Consider the following 23,175-nt stretch of genomic DNA (forward strand, 5'->3'; position numbering starts at 1 on the left):
TTTAATGACAGAAGCAACTGTGTTAGTCTAAGGTTGTAAGACCTACACATAATCTTCGACACTTTACAGCCCCGCGCTTGAACCCACGCCTTTTCTGCTTGGTCGATCATGTGCACCTCTCGCATTCGCTTAATATCGCCCAATCTAATTGGGACGTCTACGGAGCAAGCTTCAAGGGATGCGCCCTTTTTAGCTAATTCGTCCGCTTTTTCATTCCCATCTATTCCCATATGCCCTGGGACCCAATATAGATGTATGCTTCTCCCTGTCCCGTTTCTCTCCAGAGACTGCTTACACTCTAACACGCATTTAGATGCTGTGCTATGCGAGATTATTGCCTTAATTGCTGCTTGACTGTCAATATAAAAGTTAACACAGTTGCAGCTTAAGCTATTCTCTTCCAGGGTTTCTACTGCTTTGGTTACGGCTAATATTTCCGCTTGGAAAACGCTACAGTAATCCGGCAGCCTGTAGGATCTTAATTCCGGATCAGCGCAGTATACCGCAGACCCTACTCCTTCCACTATTTTGGAACCATCGGTGTACACATGTATCGCCTCGTCCGCCATTTGCGCACCCTTGCGCCAACCGTCCACCTCTATTGTGGCCTTAAGATCTCCCTCAAAGTGCAGGTAGGGAATCATGTAGTCTGTTCGTCTTGTGACTGAGGACGCTATACTACTATGGCCATATGGTCGGCGCTCAAGCTGCCCCGAAGCATCGAGCCTGGTTGCGGTCGTTAACGCTTTGTTCTTTGCTACCAGGTCTACAGGTGGAATGTGCAGAATGGCATACAGTGCAGCCGTCGGGGTTGTTTTCAGGGCTCCCGTAATGCAAAGCATCGATAGTCTGCATACCCTCTCTAATTTTTTGAGGTATGTTGTTTTTTGTGTGGCTTTCCACCAAACAAGAACTCCATAGTATAGAATAGGGCTTACAATCGCTGTAAAAACCCAATGAGAAAGAGAGGGCGATAGGCCCCACGTACACCCCAGCATTCTTTTACATGCATAGAGTGCCGTTGAGGCCTTCTTGACCCTCTCCTCCAAGTTGAGCTTCCATGACAGCTTACTGTCTAGGATGATTCCTAGATATTTTGTGCAAGGTTTCTCCTGTAAGGTCACCGCTCCTAACTTAGGCCTGGTCCAATTTGGGACCTTGTACCTCTTTGTAAACAAGACCATATCCGTCTTCTCCGCATTGACTTTCAGCCCGACATTAGATGCCCAGGTATGAATATCCCGAAGCGGCCGATCCATCAAAGAACTAATCGTTGGAAGGCATTTTCCACTTATGACAATTGCACCGTCATCTGCGTAAGCCGTAAGTTTTACGGGTCCCTCATCGAATTGCCTGAGCAGTTGGTTGATGACCAGTGTCCACAGCAGAGGTGATAGCACCCCTCCCTGCGGCGTGCCCCTGTCCACTGATTTCGTGGCCTCGTACAATCCCCATTGTGATGTAATCTTTCTGCAATTTAACATGCAGCCGATCCATCTGATTAAGGCAGGATGTACTTTAATGTAATTAAGACCATCCATAAACGCCCATTTTGCAACATTATTGAAAGCCCCGGCAATGTCCAAGAAGACTCCTAGAGCATACTCTTTATATTCCAGGGATTTCTCTATGCTTATTACCACCCTATGCAATGCGGTGTCTACCGACTTGCCTTTGGTGTACGCATGCTGTGTTGTGGAGAGCAGCTTTTCATCCACGTTGGACTTTATGTACACATCTATCAGCCTCTCAAAGGTTTTTAGCAGAAATGATGTTAAGCTAATGGGTCTATAGTCTTTGGGACACACGTGACCGATCTTCCCCGCCTTTGGTAGAAAAGCTACACGAGCAGTTCTCCAAGAGTGCGGTACATGATTCAGTCTTATGCACCCATCGAATATTATTTTAAGCCATTCCACGACCGCCCTACTTGAGACTTGTAGCATGGCCGGGAATATACCATCTGGGCCCGGCGATTTAAACTTAGAAAACGTCTTCACTGCCCACTCGATCTTGGTATCGGTCACCAAGGCCGGCACCACTAGCTCCGTGATCGAAGTGTGAGTGATGTCTGCTGGTTCTTCTAAACCGTCTCCCGATGGGAAATGTGTATCGAGAAGCACCTCAAGGGATTCCTCACTATCACGTGACCATTCCCCGTTCTCTTTCTTTATTAGTCCCTGGACTATGTTTCCCTTTGCTAGGACTTTTTTCAACCGTGCTGTTTCACTGGAGCACTCTATGTCCGTACAGAAACTTTTCCATGAGTTTCTCTTCGCCCTGGTAATTTCACGCTTGTAGATCCTCAGTAGATCCCTGTACTCGTCCCGACACGCTTCGCTTTCCGCGGTCTTTGCGAGTTTAAACATTTCTTTTACCTGTCTTCTTAGAAGACTCAGCTCATTGCTCCACCATGGCGGCTTTGCTTTTCCTCTGAATCTTCTTAGAGGGCAAGCTTTGTTATACGCAGTCATAAGCGTCCTTGTTAGGAATTCATTCGACTCCTCCAGTTCCTCTACATTAGCAACCTCTTTGGGTTGTCCCAGTTTCGTTTCTACATGTTTCTGGAATTTAGTCCAATTCGTTGCCCTAGGGTTTCTAAAGGTTCCTCCCTTCTCTACCCTCTTTAGTGGGATGCTGAAGCTTATATACGCATGGTCGGAGAAGGATGGTCTATCGAGAACCATCCAATCATACCTTGATATATCACGCTCGGAGCTCAATGTAATATCCAGAATATTGCTGGATGTTGGACCAATGTATGTAGGAACATTTCCCCTGTTGGCTATCTGCAAATTGGTTTGCAGGATGTAACAAAATAGAGATTCGCCTCTCTCGTTCGTATCTGCTCCTCCCCACGCATTGTGGTGCGCATTTGCATCTGCGCCTATGCCCAAATGCCCTTTGCGCCCTTCCTCCTGTACTAGCCTTTTGCACTCCATCGGTGGAACCTCCGCAGCATGGGCCATGTAGCAGGACGCCAGGATAAATGCCTGCTTATTCTTTTGCTCAACGGCCACCGCTACGAGATCCTCGGTGGTGTAATTAGGCAGCATATATGAATGCAGCTGTTTCCTTACCATTACTACAGCTCGCACCCGTCCTTCCGTTTGTGCGTAGTAAACGCCAAGCCCGCGCGCGCTAAGTCCAGAAACCTTTCCTCCCGATGAGAGCCACGGCTCCTGGATCAGCGCCACGTCAAACGAATCCTCCTCAAGGGTTAGGAGGAGTTCGCTCGACGCCACTTTACTGTGTTGGAGGTTTATCTGTAGGACTCGCAGCACCATTGGGCTGTTTGTCCCCCTCCAGCACCTTCGTCTTGATGTCGTCGTCCTCCTCTTGCCCTTTTGGTTTAGAGTATTCGAGGCCCCCTTCAGCCCCTCGTGAATGTTGTGCCGTGTGTTCCTCTGTGCGGGTCACAGCACCATTTAGCGGTTGGTCCTCTTCTAGCACGTTCGTGGTGACGTCGGGGACCTCCACCTGTCTTTTTTCCCTTAGGCTTCTGAGGTCCTTTTCGACTTCGCCCACTTCCAGCGTGTTAGGATTTTTATCCTCGGGACTTCTTTTCCTGAGTCGCATGTAAATTTTGCCAGTGCCAAAGGACATTTTGCCAAGCTGCGTGTACAAAATATCCTCCGCCTGCTTGTTTATTTGGAAGATGTAGAACTGACCATCCTCGGTAGGCCGAGATACAGTAAGTACCTTCCAATCCTGTGTCGGTATGTTCGGATTCTGATTCTGCAGAAGTCGCAGTGTATCCTCCGACTTCATCACGCATGGTATCCATACCTTAACTTTTGGTACCGTGGGGATTTGCGCTTTATCCACCACCTCAAACCGCGCGTTCGTGCCTTGCCTTTGGAGGTTTGGAACGACTTCCTCCAGCCACCGCAAGCTCGCGATGTTGTCGCACGCTATCATCTTCACACCATTATACCATCCCCCCGAATCAAAGGTTGGAAGGGGCTTACTTGGTTGTTCCCGCATCATCTTAAGCATTAAGCTAATAAGCTCCCTTTCCACAGATCTCCACCTTTCAGTAGTCATTTGTCCGAACGGACTGCTACGATCAACCAGCGCCACAGTCAGTGAGTGCTTTGCCACATCACTCATCTCCTCATGAAAAGCAGGAGTCTTAGTGTTATCTCCCTTTGGAACCTCCGAGAACACCGGAGTCTTCGCGTTAACTCCCTTTAGCGCCTCCGAGAAAGCCGGAGTCTTAGCGTTATCTCCCTTTGGCTTATCTCCTACTTCCGTAGTTAGAACTTCCCTCTGACTGGCAGCTTTCGTGGTAGTTGCTACCTCGCTATTGGAACCCACCTGTCTTACAGCTTTGGGCCTACTTGTCTTGTCTATGCGACTGCCCTGCCTCGCGGCTCTAGGACTGGGTCATTTATGCCTCTTGAAAGCAGGCTTGTCGCCTTCTGCCGAACGTTGCCTCTTCATTCTGCCATTCGACGCTTCTTCCTCCTCGTACCGGTTGCAGAACCGAGGGTTTCTCGCAGCAAACCTTTTGAACTGCCTTCGACCTACTTCTACCGCTTCATGGGCCCATTCCAAGCGCTCGATCTCCACTTCTGTTGGGTCGACCACTGCTCCCAAGCGTTGTACAATTCTTAGTGCTGCACGGTACTGCGAGAGAGCTCTTTTACTTCCTCTGCTCCGTACCCTTCTCCACTCTTCTACTCCGTTTTCATTTGTGTGCTTCTCCAACACGGAGTTCATTGAATCAGCACTACTCTCGCTCCCCGAGTCCGACGCATCGCTTAATTCGTATTTGTCGTCCTTGGATTGCGACTCAGTCCTCCTCTTTACATCCTCCTTATTACATTCAGGTAATGAGTTGTTCATCTTGGTCGTACGACCACCTGCCCGACAAGGCGGGCTCAGCGGTCCAGTATTATATACGGGGAAAGAACCGTCCGCCACAGCAGCGCCCCTTACTGCGGTAAGGCCATAACTACTTCCCGAGATGGCCCGGTATCGGGAAGGCTCCGTTCGAATACAGCCGAATTTATCCCCTGGCTGCAAATCGTCCAATAGGCACGGTCCGCATAACACCCTAGATTAGGGGGTTGGCAGTTCTTGGTCACCGACATCCCGCCGCCCTAGACGGCGTAGATGTCAGTCCTAAACAGCTCCGCCTCATAGTCGGGCGCTATGGAGTTCGGCTAAGCCCTCACACCAACGACAAGGTGCCTACCCTAGTGAGGGATTGAACATTGTAACTTTTTGTGAATTATTTTTATTATTATCTATTTAAAAGAAATAAATAAGTTTTCGTGAATAAAATATAAATTTTATGTTTTAATCTTTACAACGTTGATATTTAAATTGAAGTAGATATGTAACCACAAAGATTATAATGTTATTTTAACTATTCTACAAAAATTTTATTGTATCTAAATTTGTGGTAGTACTAAACCATTAAAATTGTTATCACACAATTTATATTGTAGGACTACAATATAAATAGTAGGACTACAATATAAATAGTAATATGACAATTTTCATCATTAAGTACTGTGTTCCACAATTTTTGTAACAATACAATTTTTATAGTAACTTACCAGTAAAAATAGTTAATTCTACAAATTTTGTGTTTATATTACAATTTTTACACTACTTTTTACCAACTTTTGTGGTTAGATGGAAATAACTATTAATATAAGTTAATTTTACAAATTTTTATAGGTTGGAGCCATACGAACCTACTTTTATGGTTAGGTCAACCAACTTCACATGGTTAAATATCAACCGTTTCTTTTTGGTAAAATTAACAATTTTTAACCACGACTTCAGTAAAGGTTTTTAACTATTTTCTATTGGTTGATTTAACCCATATTTATAGGTTGGAGCCGTTTTAACATAGTTTTTCGGTTAGTTTTACCAATAAAATTTTTTTGAGTGTGATCCGGAACTGGAATGTTATTGTTAGCAGGTGTTCTTTGTTTTACTTGTAATGCATAATCTAAGCGATGGCTACTGATTTGCAGAACACCTAGAAAATACTTTTTGCAAACAGGTGTATTGTTGAGGGTGAACTGACGGGTATCTTACTTAAGGCTTGACGTCTGATTTTGCAATCTTTTCCGAGGTCGTTTTGGAGCTGAGACGGTTACTGCACCACACAACCAGACAGTTTGAGAATCCCAGCTTCCAAACTTATAGAATGCATCATGAATATCCTTTTGAATGGGCGGGGCCACTTCCTCATTGCAGTTGAGTCCACAAACACAGTCGATAGCTACAAATACTTTCGCCTGAATGACATTTCCTCTTGTGTTAATATACTCTTGACCTGTTGCTCTTTTTCGCTTTCTTTTTCTCCCCCAAGTTTGTTCTTGCCTCTGCTTCTTTCGTCCTCTAGGCGGAGGCGGCGGCTGATTGTTTTGTGTGTCGTCCATCGCAACTTCTTCAATTTCTCCCATGTTCATCATACTCTCATTAATTAACTCCACTGTTTCTGTTTAAGTAGATACCACGATACAAAAGTAAAGCAATCTAAAGTCGCATTTGTCATTAGGTAAAGTAATATAACATTTACTAGGTGTCAGTTTACAGGTCGATAAGCGGTTTCCAGTGTCATGCAGGTGCCTGCTTGCAAGTAACCTGTGCGCATGGAATCAGCCCGAACAGGCCACAAACTCGATACAAAATAGGTAAATACCTTCATCAGAATCGACCTCATGAGTAGGAGGTACATACAAATCTTCCTCATCACTAGCGCCAAAATCTTCAGATTCAGAATCACTTTCTCTGTAATTTTGGATGGAGTACACGTCTCATTCGTGTAGACGTGGTTGGTCGGTTTGCTTCCGTGGTTTTTAACTAATAAGCATGTATGTACACTATTACTCAAATGTCTCCTTTTCATTCAAAACACGCAAATCAACCTGCAAACACAATTGCTGACAAAAGATAATATCAGCTGATTTAATGAATGACAATTACATTTACAGTGTTGCCAGATATGATTCAAATAAATAGATTTTTTGTAACCATAATGCACATAGACCAGTTTAGTTTCAACAAGTTTGTAAGATCATACTGGTCTATGTTAGTCTAAGCTAATTGGGCCGCTTTAGAATTTCTTGTAATGACAAAAGAACGCGAATTCTAAAGTGATATTTTTATCTTTTGGATACTTTGATGCAGAAATAAGATATAGATCAATTTTATATAAATAAATTTTTTTCAAGTTCAAACATGTACATACATATCTTGATTTCTGAAAAAATGTTACATAGAGCAGTTTATTTCCAGGCTAGCCAATTGTTTATTTCTGCTAAGAAAATAATAACAATACGGGAAATTTGGTATTTTTGATGCGTTTTCACGCTTAAAAAGAACAGAGGTCAATTAGGGCCTGCGGTAAGTACCTATCCCAAGACAGCAGTTCAAAAAAATGCAGAGGCTCCGTTTTATAAGGTTTTTTTTCGGACATAGTGGAGCACATGCACAATGAGCTTTCCACAATCTCGAATTCAATACTGAGATGTTGGTACGCCTCTAATAACTTCTTTAGGCCAATTAGTTCACTTGGCTGCCAAATATGGTCAGATTGCGGTCCATATTTGAGAAGGATCCAATTCTTGTGTCGCCAACATCAGCTTGAACAAAATTGAGCCACCATCACGTACAATCGATCGGACCTCAATCGCAGCAGGGATCATCTCTCTATGATTGAATAAACAAGAGCCATTTATTTGCATACACGATATTGAAAAATCAATTATTATTTTTTTTTTTTATTGTTATTTTTTTTAATTTTTCTAAATTTGAAAAATTGAATTTTGTTTTTGGAATAGTAAGTAGAAAATTTTTCAGACAACCTGCCATAGCTGCGCAGATAGATCCATTTCGAAGGGTGCTAAGCCTTCATCATCAGTACGCTTTAGGCATGCTGCGCTAACCATTTAGCTATACAGCGGTGGTTTGTTTGACTGGCAAATTTGCTACTTCTATTCCTTTTTACCAACTATATTTATTCAGTGTTGCGCCATCTGGTGCAAAGCACTGATAATGCTGGATTTTTGTTTATTGTCAATTACTTTGTTTGACATTCCCAAGTGCTCATGGTTTATTAACAAAACCATGAGCATTTTTTTTTTTTGAAATTTGAATTTAGGTTGAAAAGTATGCTCATAAAAATTCTAAATTTTTATTTTGCACTGCCTTATTTACAGTTTCCAGTTATTTAGGTTTTTTCTCTATTTACGTAGAAATTTAGTTCAACTCGCACACAGCCTAAGTAAGTTTCCCTTTTCATACAAGGCCTTTTGCTTCATTAAGCGAACATCTGTCAGCAGCCCCAAAAAATATTTCGTTTTTACAAAAAATTGTTTAAATGGAAAGCAACCGTTTCCTTCTTAACTATAAATACATTACGTTCATTAAGCGAACATCTGTCAGCAGCCCCAAAAAAAATATTTCGTTTTTACAAAAAATTGTTTAAATGGAAAGCAACCGTTTCCTTCTTAACTATAAATACAAAAAAAAAAAAAAATACATGCGCAATTACCCATAGATGTTGCGCATAACCAAATATGTGCCTATTTTCGGAAAACCCTTATTATCTTTTGCAGCAAATGCAGCGAAAATTTAATTTTGAATTTTTTCGTGTTTTTCTATTTTTCGTGAATTATTAAAAATAATTTATTTTTGATTGTCATTTTTTACATTGACAATAAAATTCGAAGTACCAAACAAAGCCGACTGGATTTTTCATTCGATTAGGCATTCAATAAGGCAATAATGAGATAACTAAGAACTTTTATTTTGTATGGAAGATTCAGTTCAATTATGGCTGTAATGTAGAAAACTTGACTAATTATTTCATTAAGCCTCTGTGTGAAATTGGCATTACGGTCGTTTGAAAGCTTCTGATTGTAATACCAGAAATTTGTCATAGGAAAACTCTACTCTACTCAAACTTTTCCGTAGTAAACATGAACCAGTTTTTTCGCCATAAAGTTTGATCCAATTAAGATACCTTGAAATTGGAAACAGCGCTCTTTGTTGAAAAAAATACGTTTCATTTGGATTAGCCATCTCATAGTTATTTTAAAACTTCCTCTGCAGAAGTTTCAGGATGAGGAGGATAAATGCCGATATCCATAATGACAAAAAATAAGGCTTAGATTTTTGGGTGCTCAGATTTTGTACTGCCTGCGAAATGCATTTATTTATTGAATACCTATTACGAGATTTTTCCTTAGACAAATGTTCTCACCCGGATGCAGTCGAGGGAATTTACAATGGATAAAAATGTGTCCGAGTTAAATCGTGGTATGCTATTTTTCTGTAAAAAAAAACAGTCGAAATCGATTTGACAACTTTAGCGTCATCCTTAATAGAGGTATACGCCGACCACTTCATCGGCGGCGGCGGCGTGGACGGCGCGCCGTTGTACGTCGTTGTTCTTACTTTAAAAAGCTTGATTTTGCTATTTAAAAAAATAATATTTAGGAAAGGTTTTGTTTGCATGTATTTCGAAAAGATCCGGAGTTTTTGCCTCAAAATCTTGCAGATTGTTCACAAATTTTCAGGAGTAGCTCCTTGCGGACACACTTTTGTCTGTATATCTCGTGCAAAGCGTAGTTGATTTCAGTAGTCTTCTTTAAATCAAAACGATATTTTAGAATGAAAGTCGACCGATTTTAAGTTGAAAGATGTCAACTGCTATTTTCCGGCCTTATGATATAAGAGCTCATTATGGATGACCGCGTAGCTTCAGTTTTCAGACTAGTTCGACTGTCCACTACGTTAGGGTAGTAGCACACACGTTCATTAGTACGACTGTCTTGGGAAAGCTTTTGCTTCACCACTATGAGTGTTCTTATGAAGGACAAAGCCTCACCTGCTTACGTATTCACATTTGTAAAAGGAGCCGTTACGTGCAGGTGATATTTAAACTTGGTTGATAGGTTATAATCAATGTGATTCAATCCAAGGGACTAGTTTTGGATAGGGCCGCCAACTTTAGGAAATGTCAAACCGGGAGACTTGGGTGTTGAAGGATGAAGTGTGAAGTGTGAAAATCAAAATTTACATTTGACACGCTATTTTATAGTTTCGCAAATGAACAACAGATGTTTGAGTGTAATCCCAAGTGATGTTTCAAATTCTTCTCATACGTACATATGTCCTCAACTTAAGTATGAGGTAAGAATCATTTCAGAAAAGTGTTTACGCCCCTAGAACCTACTAAAGATTTTGCGTCATTGATTTTCCTTATTCTTTCAGCCAATCGCAATATAATTCGGCACCCTTTTTTACCAACATAAGGACAATTTAAAAACATGTTCGCCTTAGGTCATTTTATTTGAGTTCATTGTTAATTATTAATGAAAATGATATGCAAACTGAGCGTATACATTTATTATATAACTTTTCTTTTAGTGTTTGGTTTTAATAACTTAGTGAATTGCGTGATGCAAAGTCCGTGTTAAGCTGACATCGAAAGTGCCTGTTTTTTTCAATAACTTTTGAACAGTTAGAAAGAGTTAAATTTCGCATTTAGTGTCTTATAACTGGCAGTGATGCGCATCCGTTGATACCACTTTCAACCATATCCGACAAATTTTCGTCATGGACAATAAATGGTCTAAACAGTCTTAAACGAGTAGAAAATATGGTAACGCGCCGGACGCCGCCGCCACCGTGCCGATAATTTTGACATTCGGCGGCGGCGTGCGAAAAACGACAAAAAATCGGCGGCGGCGGCGTATATCTGTAATCCTTAAGCTTCTTGGCAAATATTTATGTAGCTGAACAACAAATATAACGAAAGTATCCTGATGACATTGACCAAAATCTAATTTCACTAAGAAGTCTAATAATCTTTAGCAAATAATTAACACAATAAAGCAAGGCATAACAAAACAATCTAAACAACATAAAATTTAACTATTCTGTCTATCTATCGTTGCTTTGCATTTAACATAGGGCGCTATTAAATAGCTACGAAATAGAAATGCATAGAGCAAATGAAAGAGGAAATCATTGCAATTAACGACATAACGAACAATGTAAATTTAACGCGCAACATTAATTGAAACATTAAAAGTTACATTTTATTACTTAATTTACATGGAAATTAACTAAAACATGCTGACAAAGCAATACAACAAAACAATTCGCAAACAAGGCGCGTGAATGATACGCAACAAGGATAATAAACAGATACAACAACTAACAAATAACAACAACAACAAACAAAGCCAAATTAAAATGTAAAATAGCGTTGTAAATATATATTTAATATATATTAGGGTTGTAGCGAATTTGATATTTAAGTTGGCAATGCGGATGCACGCTGCAATCAGTTTGATGTGTATAAGAACGATTATCCGTAATATCTTGTTTTCGAACGGAGAAAAAATACCTCGAAGACGGCACAATACTTTCTGGTTGTCCAATTTACATCATCCAAGCTTTGGCCGAACAATCTTACGAGAGCATTCTATTTTTTATACTCAGCGTGCTTTGCACACAGAGTATATTAACTTTGATTAGATAACGGTTGGTTGTACAGGTATAAAGGAATCGAGATAGATATAGACTTCCATATATCAAAATCATCAGTATCGAAAAAAAATTTGATTGAGCCATGTCCGTCCGTCCGTCCGTTTGTAAGCACGATAACTTGAGTAAATATTGAGATACCTTCACCAAATTTGGTACACTAGCTTACCTGGATTCAGAATAGATTGGTATTGAAAATGAGCGAAATCGGATGATAACCACGCCTACTTTTTATATATATAACATTTTGGAAAACACAAAAAACCTGATAATTTAGTGAATAATAAACCTAGAATGATAAAATTTGACATGTGGGCTGATATTGAGACTCTTGATAAAAATTTTGAAAAATTTTTTAAAATGGGCGTGGCACCGCCCACTTATGATAAAATCAATTTTACAAATATTTTTAATCATAAACCAAAAATCGTTAAATATATCATAACAAAATTCGGCAGAGAGGTCGCCTTTACTATTAGGAATGACTTGAAGAAAAATTAACGAAATCGGTTAAAGACCACGCCTACTTTTATATAAAATATTTTAAAAAGGGTCGTGGACGAATAAAATAAGCTATATCTTTGCAAAAAAGAGCTTTATATCAATGGTATTTCATTTCCCAAGTGGATTTATAGCAATAAATAGGAAAAACTTCAAATTAAAAAAAAATGGGCGTGGCACCGCCCTTTTTATGACTAAGCAACTTTCTATGTTTCGGGAGCCATAACTCGAAGAAAAGCTAACATATCGTAATGAAATTGTGTACACATATTTTCCTTATAGCACAAAATATTTCTAGTAAAAATGGACGGGATCGGTTAAAGACCACGCCCACTTTTATATAAAACAAGTTTAAAAGGGTTGCAGACTAGAATAATAAGCTATAACTGAGCAAAAAATAGTTTTGAATCAATGATATTTCACTTATCAAGGTTTATAGTAAGAGCAAATGGGGAGGCATTTTTTAAACGGGCGGTGCCGCGTGTTATGTAGAAAAGAAATTTATCTGAAATGAAATGTACAATTTAAGTTCACGCTGAGTATATAATGTTCGGTTACACCCGAACTTAGACACCTTTACTTGTTTTTTTTTAATTTGTTCTCGTTGTCCGGATATTAAAAAATAACTCTGGAATTTGATTTCCAATTTTCTTCAACTTCCTAGGGGCCTTGAAAATTTAAACTTGTTAGATGTTTCAGAACCTGATTTAAAAATAAATAAATGTAAGGCACGATAGCCTCTGAAGAGGTTTTATTCCGATTTTCTTTTCTAATTTTCGCGCAATCCTTTTACTTTTTCCTACAAATTCGCGGGACCTACATGTTTTATGCCGACTCCGAGCGGCAAGTGAAAGGCAGATAAGTTTTCACTGAGAAGCTTTCGGAGTGCTTGCCAAATCACTTCCGAGGGACGACCCCGCTTAGAAAAGCCTTCTTCTAATTTAAAAAAAACTTGTTTCTTAAGTTTTAATTCATATCTTTGACTGGGGCGTAAACCCCGAAGGCTCGGCCAACAGAACCTGACAATACAATAATAAATAAAAAGAAACTTTCTCGATGTAGCGAAGAAATATTTGAAAATACGGGGTGTGATCTTATTGAATCTTATTTGAAACGTATATTATTAGCCATGCAGAAAGAGAGAAATCCAAGCGGGATATTGATTTTATAGCTCAATAAATTTAAAAGATTTATTATCGAAAGAAAAAGAAAGAGATCAGTGGAAATGGCTTTCAGGAAATTGTTGAGAATGCTGCGTATTCATAACATTCTTGCTTGCAATTTCTTCTTTTTGATTTTTGCGAATGCCAATTTTAAAACTGAAAAGTTGGTTCAGCGTTATAAGCGCGAATATTCTTGGCGTCCCTAGTACACACTCATACATATATACTAGTAAGTAACAGATACGGCCCAAAAATCTTTGAAAGACGGAATGCGACCCTAAAATACTTGTTAAATCAAAGCGTCTACGCGTTTTTGCGGAATGTCGGACTGGATAGACGTGTAAATTACTCGAAATGAAAATGAGCAATTGAAAGTATATAAAATTGCTTTTATCGTAGTATTATATACCCAGTTACTAGTTTAGTATTATATCAAACAATAACGCCGGATTTTGTTCAATATCATAAAGTATACTTATGATTGTTATGTCAGAGAAGGCACCTAAATGGGCATAAGCGAGACGGGAAAACTCTCCATGATCTCTTAAAGATAGTTACTTAAGAGTAATTTGTGTAGCCCTATTAGTAAAGAATAAGCTTTGGACCAACAAAGATGATTGCTACATATATATCAGGGCAGTAATGGGTAAGTTTAAATTAGAACCCTTAAAAAATAGAGCGCCCAAAATTAGAATGTTTTAGTTATAAGGACGCCGTAGTGTAGGGGTAGCGTGATCCGCCTACCACACAGAAGAACCTGGGCTCAGATCACGGGCAAAGCAACATTAAAAGTTTAGTAACAAGTTTTTTCAACTAGAAAAAAATTGTTCTAAGCGAAGTCGCCCCTCGGCAATGATTTGACAAATAAATAAATAAATAAATGTAAGGCGCGATAACCTCCGAAGAGATCTAAAGCCGAGCTTCTCTTCCAATTTGCGTCGTGCTCCTCCTGATTTTCCCTACAAATTGGCCGGATGGGACCTAAATGATTTTGTGCCGACTCCGAAGGGCATCTGCAAGGCAGATGAGTTTTCAATGAGAGCTTTTCATGGCAGAAATACACCCGGAGCGCTTGCCAAACACTGCCGAGGGGCGACCCCGCTTAGAAAAATTGTCTTCTAATTGAAAAACCTTATTTATAAAATTTTTGATGTTGCTTTTCCCGGGGTTTGATCCCAGGGCATCCGGTGTGGTAGGCGGAGCACGCTACCACGGTGGCCGATTTGGCAAATACTCGAGTATATTTCTGCCGAGAAAAGCTTCTCAATGAAAAGTCATCTGCCTTGCTGATCATTATGGACAAAACAAGAGTGATATCTTATCCTTCGATTGCCTGACATGATGTTCAAGCTACTTTTTCGTGTTTTGAAAGGATTTTCAATGAGTTCAATAAAGACTTTAATGTAGAAAACCTGACTAATTATTTCACAGCTTCTCTCTGAAATAGGTATTACTTTTTAAATGTAGGCAAACCAATATTCGGTCCCGGCAAAGTCTGCCTGCTGCAGTACTCATATGACTTTCAATAATGTTTTTTTTTTTACTTTTAATATCTTAACACCACTACTGGTTATACATACGCTGTATACATGAACACATTTCTACACCAACCTCTTCGAAATGACTAAGTACATACATACATATATCCATAACTATGCGTAATGTTTTGGGACATTTTAATTCTCAATTTCACACCCTATCTGACTGACACTTCGCCTTTGACTTAATCGTTGCCCTTCTGCGCATCCTTGTCGCTTTTTTTCATGCCCTTGTCTGTACCATCCCAAATTTGGGATACCATGACCGAGCGCCGCATTTGCGTTTGTTTCAAAAATTTTCAACATTTATTATACGCGATTTTTTCGCCGAACTTTACTGACAGTCATCCCCTCCCATGCGATAAGTTCTTCTCTTTACGGTTCTGCAACAGTGAGCTGCCAATTTTTGCTTTATGGCCTTTTCTTTGGTTTGTCTATTTATTTCTTTTTGCCGATGCATTTTATACATTTTTTGTCGGTGCTTTTTTGGTGTAAATTTTCAGTTTTTTCGCGTTACATTTTCCCTTCTCCCACTACTTTTCCTCCTTCTCTTTTTCTTAATGACCCCCGTTTTATGCCGTTAAGACTCATTAGATTTGCAAAATGTTTTGACACTGTGACGGGATTCTTGACGTTAATGTTATTGCATTAGCGGCTTTACTTTAGACCAAATGGCGTTTTTGCTATTTTTTCTTTATTTGTCTTATTTCCATTTGCGTGCTTTAGTCGTTTTTTGTTCACAAATATAGAATTACATTAATAAATACCATTAAATTTTAAGTGTTTATTTTTATTATGTACGATGTTCTTGTTTGAGTCATCGTTATTTCAACGAAAATGCCGTAAAATGAAGTTGGTTTTGTGTTTTAATGTTATTATTTTATTTCAATGTCCTTATTGAAAAACAGTTATAATTTAGCGGTACATTACCCACGAATTAATGTTACTGGAATGACCAAAAATGATCTGGTTTATTTAAAATTGCGACAGCTGGTAACATGGAACTGCATTTTAGTATACTAAGAGAGCAATGGGCGCCAGAACTCATCTCTGGTCATTATATTTGGAACATGATGATAACTCTATGCCGCTATGTAAAATTTGTGCGAGCGCTGGGGAAAAATTGTTAAGTAGCACCCAGGTTGCTCAAATAGATGTTCTAGCTAGAGCCGGGCAACAATGGTTACTATGAGGAAAACCCCCTTAACCGTATGCTTTCCTAAAGAGCATACCGCTCTAAGGTTGTGAGTGTCGGCACTACATTTACGCAGTAGATTCCGTTTCATTCTTTCATTGTAGTCCGGCCATGTAGATCACCTCTGATGCTCCTCCAACTTTGTTGAGCTTTAGTAGTAAAAACTTCGAATTTCCCCCTATGCTGCTCCCAGGTGTGTGTTTCCTTCAACCACACACCTGCACTAACGAAGGCTGAATCTATCGGGACATCATTTACACAGTATAGAAATGCAAAATGTCATTATTATTTCGACTGCAGAAATCCATTAAAAGAAAACAGAACGCATATCACGAGTTTGCTTCAAATTTTTGTTGGGAAAGACCAGTCGCGGAGTTTCGGGGAGCATGTGTTTGATATCTACCAAACGTGACAGAGGCTTTTTTACTCAGCTATATTGCAACCGGGTACTGGTACCCTTAAGATGAGAGAAGTTTAGTTTAGCCCTGAAACCTGACAATGTAATTGGAGTGCCCTTCATGCACTATTAATTGCTCTCGTCAAACGTTCCAATTAGATAGATCAGTTGTACTTTACACATTGATACCGATCTCACAATCCTGCTGAAGCAACACCACCACGTTGGAGTTTTATTTGTCACTTTGGAATTTTTTGAATGCATTTGTGTTCCGCTCTATGGGTGCTCTAGCGACAAATCTGAATTGTTGGTCTGCAACTAGATCTTCTTTTCTTCTTATCCGAATCAAGCGAATTTCTCGCCACCATTGTCTTTTATCAAGAAAGTTTTGTGTTGTCGATGTAGGTTAGTTGCAAAATTTCTTTTGTCGCCCTGCTTCCAGCGACACATCTGTCCAAGGCGGACGCTTGGTTTACCAGTCGGTAAGGACGACTACAGTTTCCCAACGTTGGTCGTTTCTTAGTTCTGTTCCGTTTTCCGGAAATGCTATCCTCTCCAGCCTGCAGCCTCTATGTTACCACCGTTCCCCATAATCGGCGCTTGTTGGCAGGTCTATCGAACTCATAATGTAGATCGTTTCATGAAAGCACAGATCATCTAACACAAGTGCACTGAATTTCTATTGGTCTAAAATATAAGGGACAAATATCTGTTCACCGCTGTAGCCTATGCATTCGCTTCGAGATTCAAGGGGTTGATAAACGCTATACAAAGGTGTATAGTTTCAAAGCTTAAACCTAGTTGTCAACCTCACATACGCGAGTGTAATCCTGTTACAAATATGAATGTATCATACACATAATTAGTAGGCAAGATTCTGCCAACCGCATGTTTCTCATGGAATCAGGCGATGGGGGCGGTATGGCCTAAAAGGTTTAATGTGGCCATGCTAAACGTTCCCGAGACGGTCGTGCTAGTACCTTAATGGTGCTTTATTACCGGAACGTACCGAATCTATATACGGCAAAGAATCATCAACATCGATATCGTTCCCCAAAACCTTCGGGGAGTGTCTTTATCGTTAGCACAACATCAACAACAACATGCATTAGCTTCATTTCCATACAAATCGATGACAGCGAAACTTCCTTCAAATGAAAATTATTGAAAATTCCCTGTCTGCATAATCTGAATGAGGGCGTCTGGCAGATCTTGGACACCAATCTCCCGTCGACTGCCGAAATATGAAACAAAGTAGAGCAGGTGTATGTGCTTAAACTGCTCAGCGACATACTCGGATGTTGTGGACCTCGACCAAGCGCTCATATCACCAACAAAGTACCTGCCCTAGCGATTCTAATTCATTTCGAAGAAGAGGGAATGTTGACCAGCATACCGTTCTAAAGCGCTTAAATATTTTTCTTTAATAGGCGTAAAATGACAAATATTCCAAATTCCAAGAATACATTCTAAATAAATGATACGCTCATACACTAAGCCATTTGAACAACAAATTATAATCTGCTAAGACAGAAAAAGTCTACATATTTTGCTTATAAAATAATTTATTCTTAATAAAAAAAAAAAATAAATAAAATTTACCACCAAAGCGTATCATATCTATTAGCTGGCGTCAGCTGCTGCAGGATGAGGCCAAAAAGTCATTGTAGTAATATTCATGGTAATTGTACAAAATATTCAGCGTAGTTGTAAAACTTGCGGGTAACAATGGTTACATAAAATTTTTGTAGAAAAAATGCAAAAAAGCAAAAACAAATTCTATGAACGACAATAAAATTGTAATGATACTAAAATTCGCTTAACAGGAAAGGAAGAAAAAAAACGACAAACCAGCTGTTTCCAGGACAATGCAAAGCAGGAATGTAGTCAAAAGTAATACCTAGGCAAATAGGAAACATCGAGGGAGGAGGTAAAAACAAGATATATTAAAAGCCAACAACTTTTTCTAACAAATCAGCGAGAGTTGTGCGGCATGGGGTTGGAGATAGGTAACATTAAAAAGTAACTGTAAATTCAAGGTAATGAACTGATGGACATCAAACAATCACAGCGACTCTCGTGCCAACGTCAAGTTGTGGGTGTAAATCCTGTTAAAAGCCGCCAAAGCGTTTCATAACACAAAAAACGAGAGGGTGAGAGCAGAACTAAATGTCGTGCGTAACGAATTGTTGGAATTGGTATTTTCCTACTACTTATTTAAAAAATAAAAAACTGAAAAAAAATTTTTTAAATGAAGAAAAAATGCTAAGAAAAGCATAATGTTATGTATATTTCCCTCTCCACGCACAATACAAAAGGACTAATGACAGCTTATTAGCATGTCGCCGCAGCAGGAAAGATGTACACTGAAGCAAGGTGTCAGCAAAAAGAACGAAGCCAGGGATTAACGGTATAGCATAGCGGAGTAGCAGCAGGAGCATTGCAAGTGATGCTCTGTTACAATTTTGATGGGCGCGTGCCGCGGACTATTTCAATGTAATAATGCTGACTTTACGATTCAAAACAAGCTGCTCCGTTGGTGAGATGGCAGAAAATGATTGTTTGTGGAAAATAAGAAATCTTATTATGAACCATGAAAAAGAGATTTCTAATGTAAATTTTATAGAATATATGTAGTGAGGTTATGTAAGTATGATTGTGCATTTTTTTAATGATGCTGAACTAAATTCAACTTTAAGTTTTTAGAAGGAAAAATAAATGAAGTTATTTAAATTTGTATAAAACTGATATCATTTCACAGGTGGACTGGTTGGTTGATTGCTGTGCTACCCGGCTGGCGAAAACGCGTCAATTTTGAGCTATATGCGTCATTTTGATGCACGTTCTCCTGAAACCAATTGATTATCTATATATATAAAAATGAATGTTCGTATGTATGTCATCGATGAACCCAAAAACTACTGGACCGATTATTATGAAAATTGGTGTATATATGTAATTTTCCACGGGGAAGGTTTGTATAATGGGTCTCGAGATATAGGCCAAAACATGGACCCGGGTAACTCCAGGAAGTGTTTGTACAATATAGGTATCAGATGGAAGCTGTTTATGAGTGCTTTGACACTGGATATTTTCCGTACCCCTGGGTGACTAGGGTCTCGAGATATAGGCCAAAACGTGGACCCGAGCACTCCTAGAATGTGTTTATACAATATGGATATCAAATGAAAGCTGTTGATGAGTGCTTTAGTACAGGGTAGTTTTCATACCTATTGGTGACTAGGGTGTCGAGATATAGGCCAAAACGTGGACCCGGGCAACCCTAGAATGTGTTTATACAATATAGATATCAAATGAAAGCTGTTGATGAGTGCTTTAGTACAGGGTAGTTTTTATACCTATTGGTGACTAGGGTCTCGAGATATAGGCCAAAACATTGACCCGGATACCCTTAGAATGTGTGTGTATTTTTGATATCAAATTAAAGCTGTTTCTGAAAACTTTTAAGTAATTTTCATTGTGATATTCGATTTAGTCGCATCAACCTGGCAAAACTGATAACTATGCATGCGAAGCCGAAATAAAGACATGAATTAATAATACCCACATACCTATATACATACGTCCTATTCGATTTGCCTGAAATTTGGTATATAATTTGTCTATATTAGTATTTACGATGCTTTTTTCCGGGAAGTAGACCAGAGACGGACTGGGACTGGGATTAGGACTGGGACTGAGATTGAGACTCGGAGTGGGACTGTGACTGAGACTCGGAATGGGACTAGAACAAAATACATACCACCCTCTGGGAATGGAAATAAGATATGAAGAAGAAGAGGAGACTGAGAAAGAGATAGAATGAGACGAAGATGGAGATAGATGAAGCGAAAAATACGGAGGGAGGAGTGCTTAGAGCTTACGGCGCGAATGATTCGCCAGTAATGGCACGCGTTTATCCATAAACAGCGGTCTAGTTCCTCAATGAGTATAATTTCCTCGAGCATTTGAAACCTTGTTTAGTTGCAAACAGTTCGGATAGGTCCTTTCGAATTCTGACTGAGTTGATGATGCTGCTCAACGTAGATTGCATAGCCATATGAGTTTTACGTGAAAAACAGGTTCTTTTCGTGCTCTCTAGGCGGCTTTAGAGCAACACGATGGCTGTACTGAATACTATTCTGCACATTCCTCCTGTAGACATAGTGACCAAGAACATAGCGTCAACAAGTGCAAAGAGATTCAGTGTCTCGAGGCAGCTTGAGCACAAACCATACGGCCATATTAGCACAGCGTCATTAATTACAGTTCGAACAGACTTATTCCGCACCTATGCTCCGAAGAGCCCTTACAGCCACAATAGAGGTGGATGGTTGGCGCAATGATGCTGAAATTGCAGACGAAGCTATACACGTATACACCGATGTTTCCAAAGTAATGAAAGGAATAGCCTCTGCAGTATACTGTGCTGGTCCTGAAATAAACAGATCCTACAAACTGTCAGATCACTGTAGTGTTTTTCAGGTGGAAGTAGTAGCCGTATCCAAAGCAATACCAACACTGGGAGAAAATTGCTTAAACTGCAGCCGCTTCAAACTTTTATATTGACAGAAAAGCAGCAATTAAGGTAATAATTTCGCATTGCGCAACATTTTAAAGTGTTTTAGGGTGTAAGCAGCCCCTAGAAAGAATCGGGGTAGAGAAAAGCATACATCTATATTAGGTCTCAGAGCATATGGAAATAGATGGAAATGAAAAAGCGGATGAGTTGGCGAAAAAGGGCGTATCTCTAAAAGCTTCATCCGTAGACGTCTCAATCAGATTGGGCGAGATTAAGACAAGGCGAGTGTTGATCGACCAAATGGGATGGGCGTGAACCCTAGCGTGTGCTGTAAAGTGTTGAAGATCATGTCGGTCTTACATTCTTAGACTAACAAAATTACTCTTCTCATTGAAAAGGGAGGACTGTAGACTACAGACTACTATTCTGAGTGGACACTTTCTTCTGGATTCACATGTTTTTAAATTACGTCTTGGCAATGATAGCTGATGTAGGAAGTGCGGGTTGAAGAATTGAAATGATCAAGCACGTTTTATGATTGTGACCTGTGCTTGCTTGGTTACTACTCCAGCTATTAGACTTGATACAGCTCAGATCTAGAGCAGCAAGTGGCATAAGTCCTTCTGTTAATTGCCAAAGAGAAGCCTGGGTCTTGGTCTTTTTATAGCCTGGGTCTTGGTCTTTGATGAGGTCTTCAGGTCCAACGTTAAACAAACTTCTGGTAATACGATGGACTCATTCAGTCTTTGTGAGGTCCCTTACGGACCTGCCAGTTCAACCTGACCTAACATTACGCAAGGCAGTTTTAAAATCGACGAAGATCTGATGTATATATATATTTAGTTTGTCATTTAAAACTTCTTCAAAGTAGCAAATTGCTTAGAATCGGGACAAATTGGTAAGGTATAATATATTCCTTTGTAAGTAAGATAAAAACATTTAGGGGCATATTGTGTGTAACGCAGTAAGTCGTATTTTCTCGTGTGTACAAGATTTCGTGTGATATAAAAGCATTCATTCACCTCAGTCAATGGCAGTAAACCTAATTGCCTTTGTGAAATTTTTGGTACTATATAGTGGTGAATGTGAATGCCAGTGACTGCGACGCAAAGTGTCACGGCGTCATATATAATCAGGCCCTTGGTTTCAATCTTTTTAAATTCCATGCACACATTCTTTTCTAGTATTTTATTGAATGCAAACTATTTTCTTTGATTCATACCACATTTTCTCCAAATACCCGAGAATAACGAATATTATGAAACGGGCATGAAACTAAACCAGCAAACAAACTGTGAGGGACACATGTGGCACAAGAGCTTTTAAGCTTAAAAGATATCTTACCCAAGTATGTATTTACAAGTGAATACACATGGATATGTATGTACCAACGAAAACTATTAAACCAAAAAAAGGAAATAACTAAATATTCGTGTGTAGCACGAAAAATGTATATCCAAAAATTGGGCAGCAAAACAAAGTGGCTGGAGCAGCACAAAAGTATGCAACGCTGCCGATGAGGAACCAACTGACCACTAACGATTTTCCTTTGAAAAATGACATTTTGTGGTACACCATTTTTTACTCTACCTGTACAATTTTCGAAACTAAAAAACTACATACATAGAAAAACCTCAAACTATATAAATGTTGAAAGGCTTTCAAATAGTTTTTATACTACATGGGTACAATGCATATAAATTTTATAAAATAATAGTGTATACTTTTAGGCGGTGAACGTGAATATGAGCCATCAGAAATTGCCCAACTAATGTAACGACGTAGAGCTGCTTTGTGCTGATTTACGGTGCCCGTCGCTTTGTGTATGCTTGTACAAAAAGGGTGCTGTGGTGATGATATTGTTGTTGCACAGGTGCTAAAGAGCTTCATATCATCCAAAACTAGCTCGAACTACGGCTGATAGTGTTAGTATTGATTATAAAATGTATCCTTTTTGGTATAAAGTGTAATTAATTTTTCAAGCACAAGTAAATGTGTATAGACAAAAAGGAAATCACGAGATGGTTTGTTTAGCGTTAGATTCGTGTAAAAAACGAGCATGCAAATAACTGTAAATCTAATACGCCAAGCAGCTGACAAAAATGTTTTGGAGCAGCGTATCACCAGCAGCAGGTCGTGTGACATCGAATGGATATGATGGAAGTAAGTACTTTGCTTGTACTATAAATATATTCGTAGAATAATGCGATGTAAAATATATGTACACGGAAAAAAATAAAATAAAAAGTCTTTAGTAACTGTGATCGCTTTTTATAAGATCCATTCATTTCTTTCCCTGTGGGTTATGGGGCTTAGTATATACCCAAAGT

The sequence above is a fragment of the Eurosta solidaginis genome, chromosome 2 (genome assembly GCF_040869045.1).
Source record: "Eurosta solidaginis isolate ZX-2024a chromosome 2, ASM4086904v1, whole genome shotgun sequence".
Taxonomy (NCBI): Eukaryota; Metazoa; Arthropoda; class Insecta; order Diptera; family Tephritidae; genus Eurosta; species Eurosta solidaginis.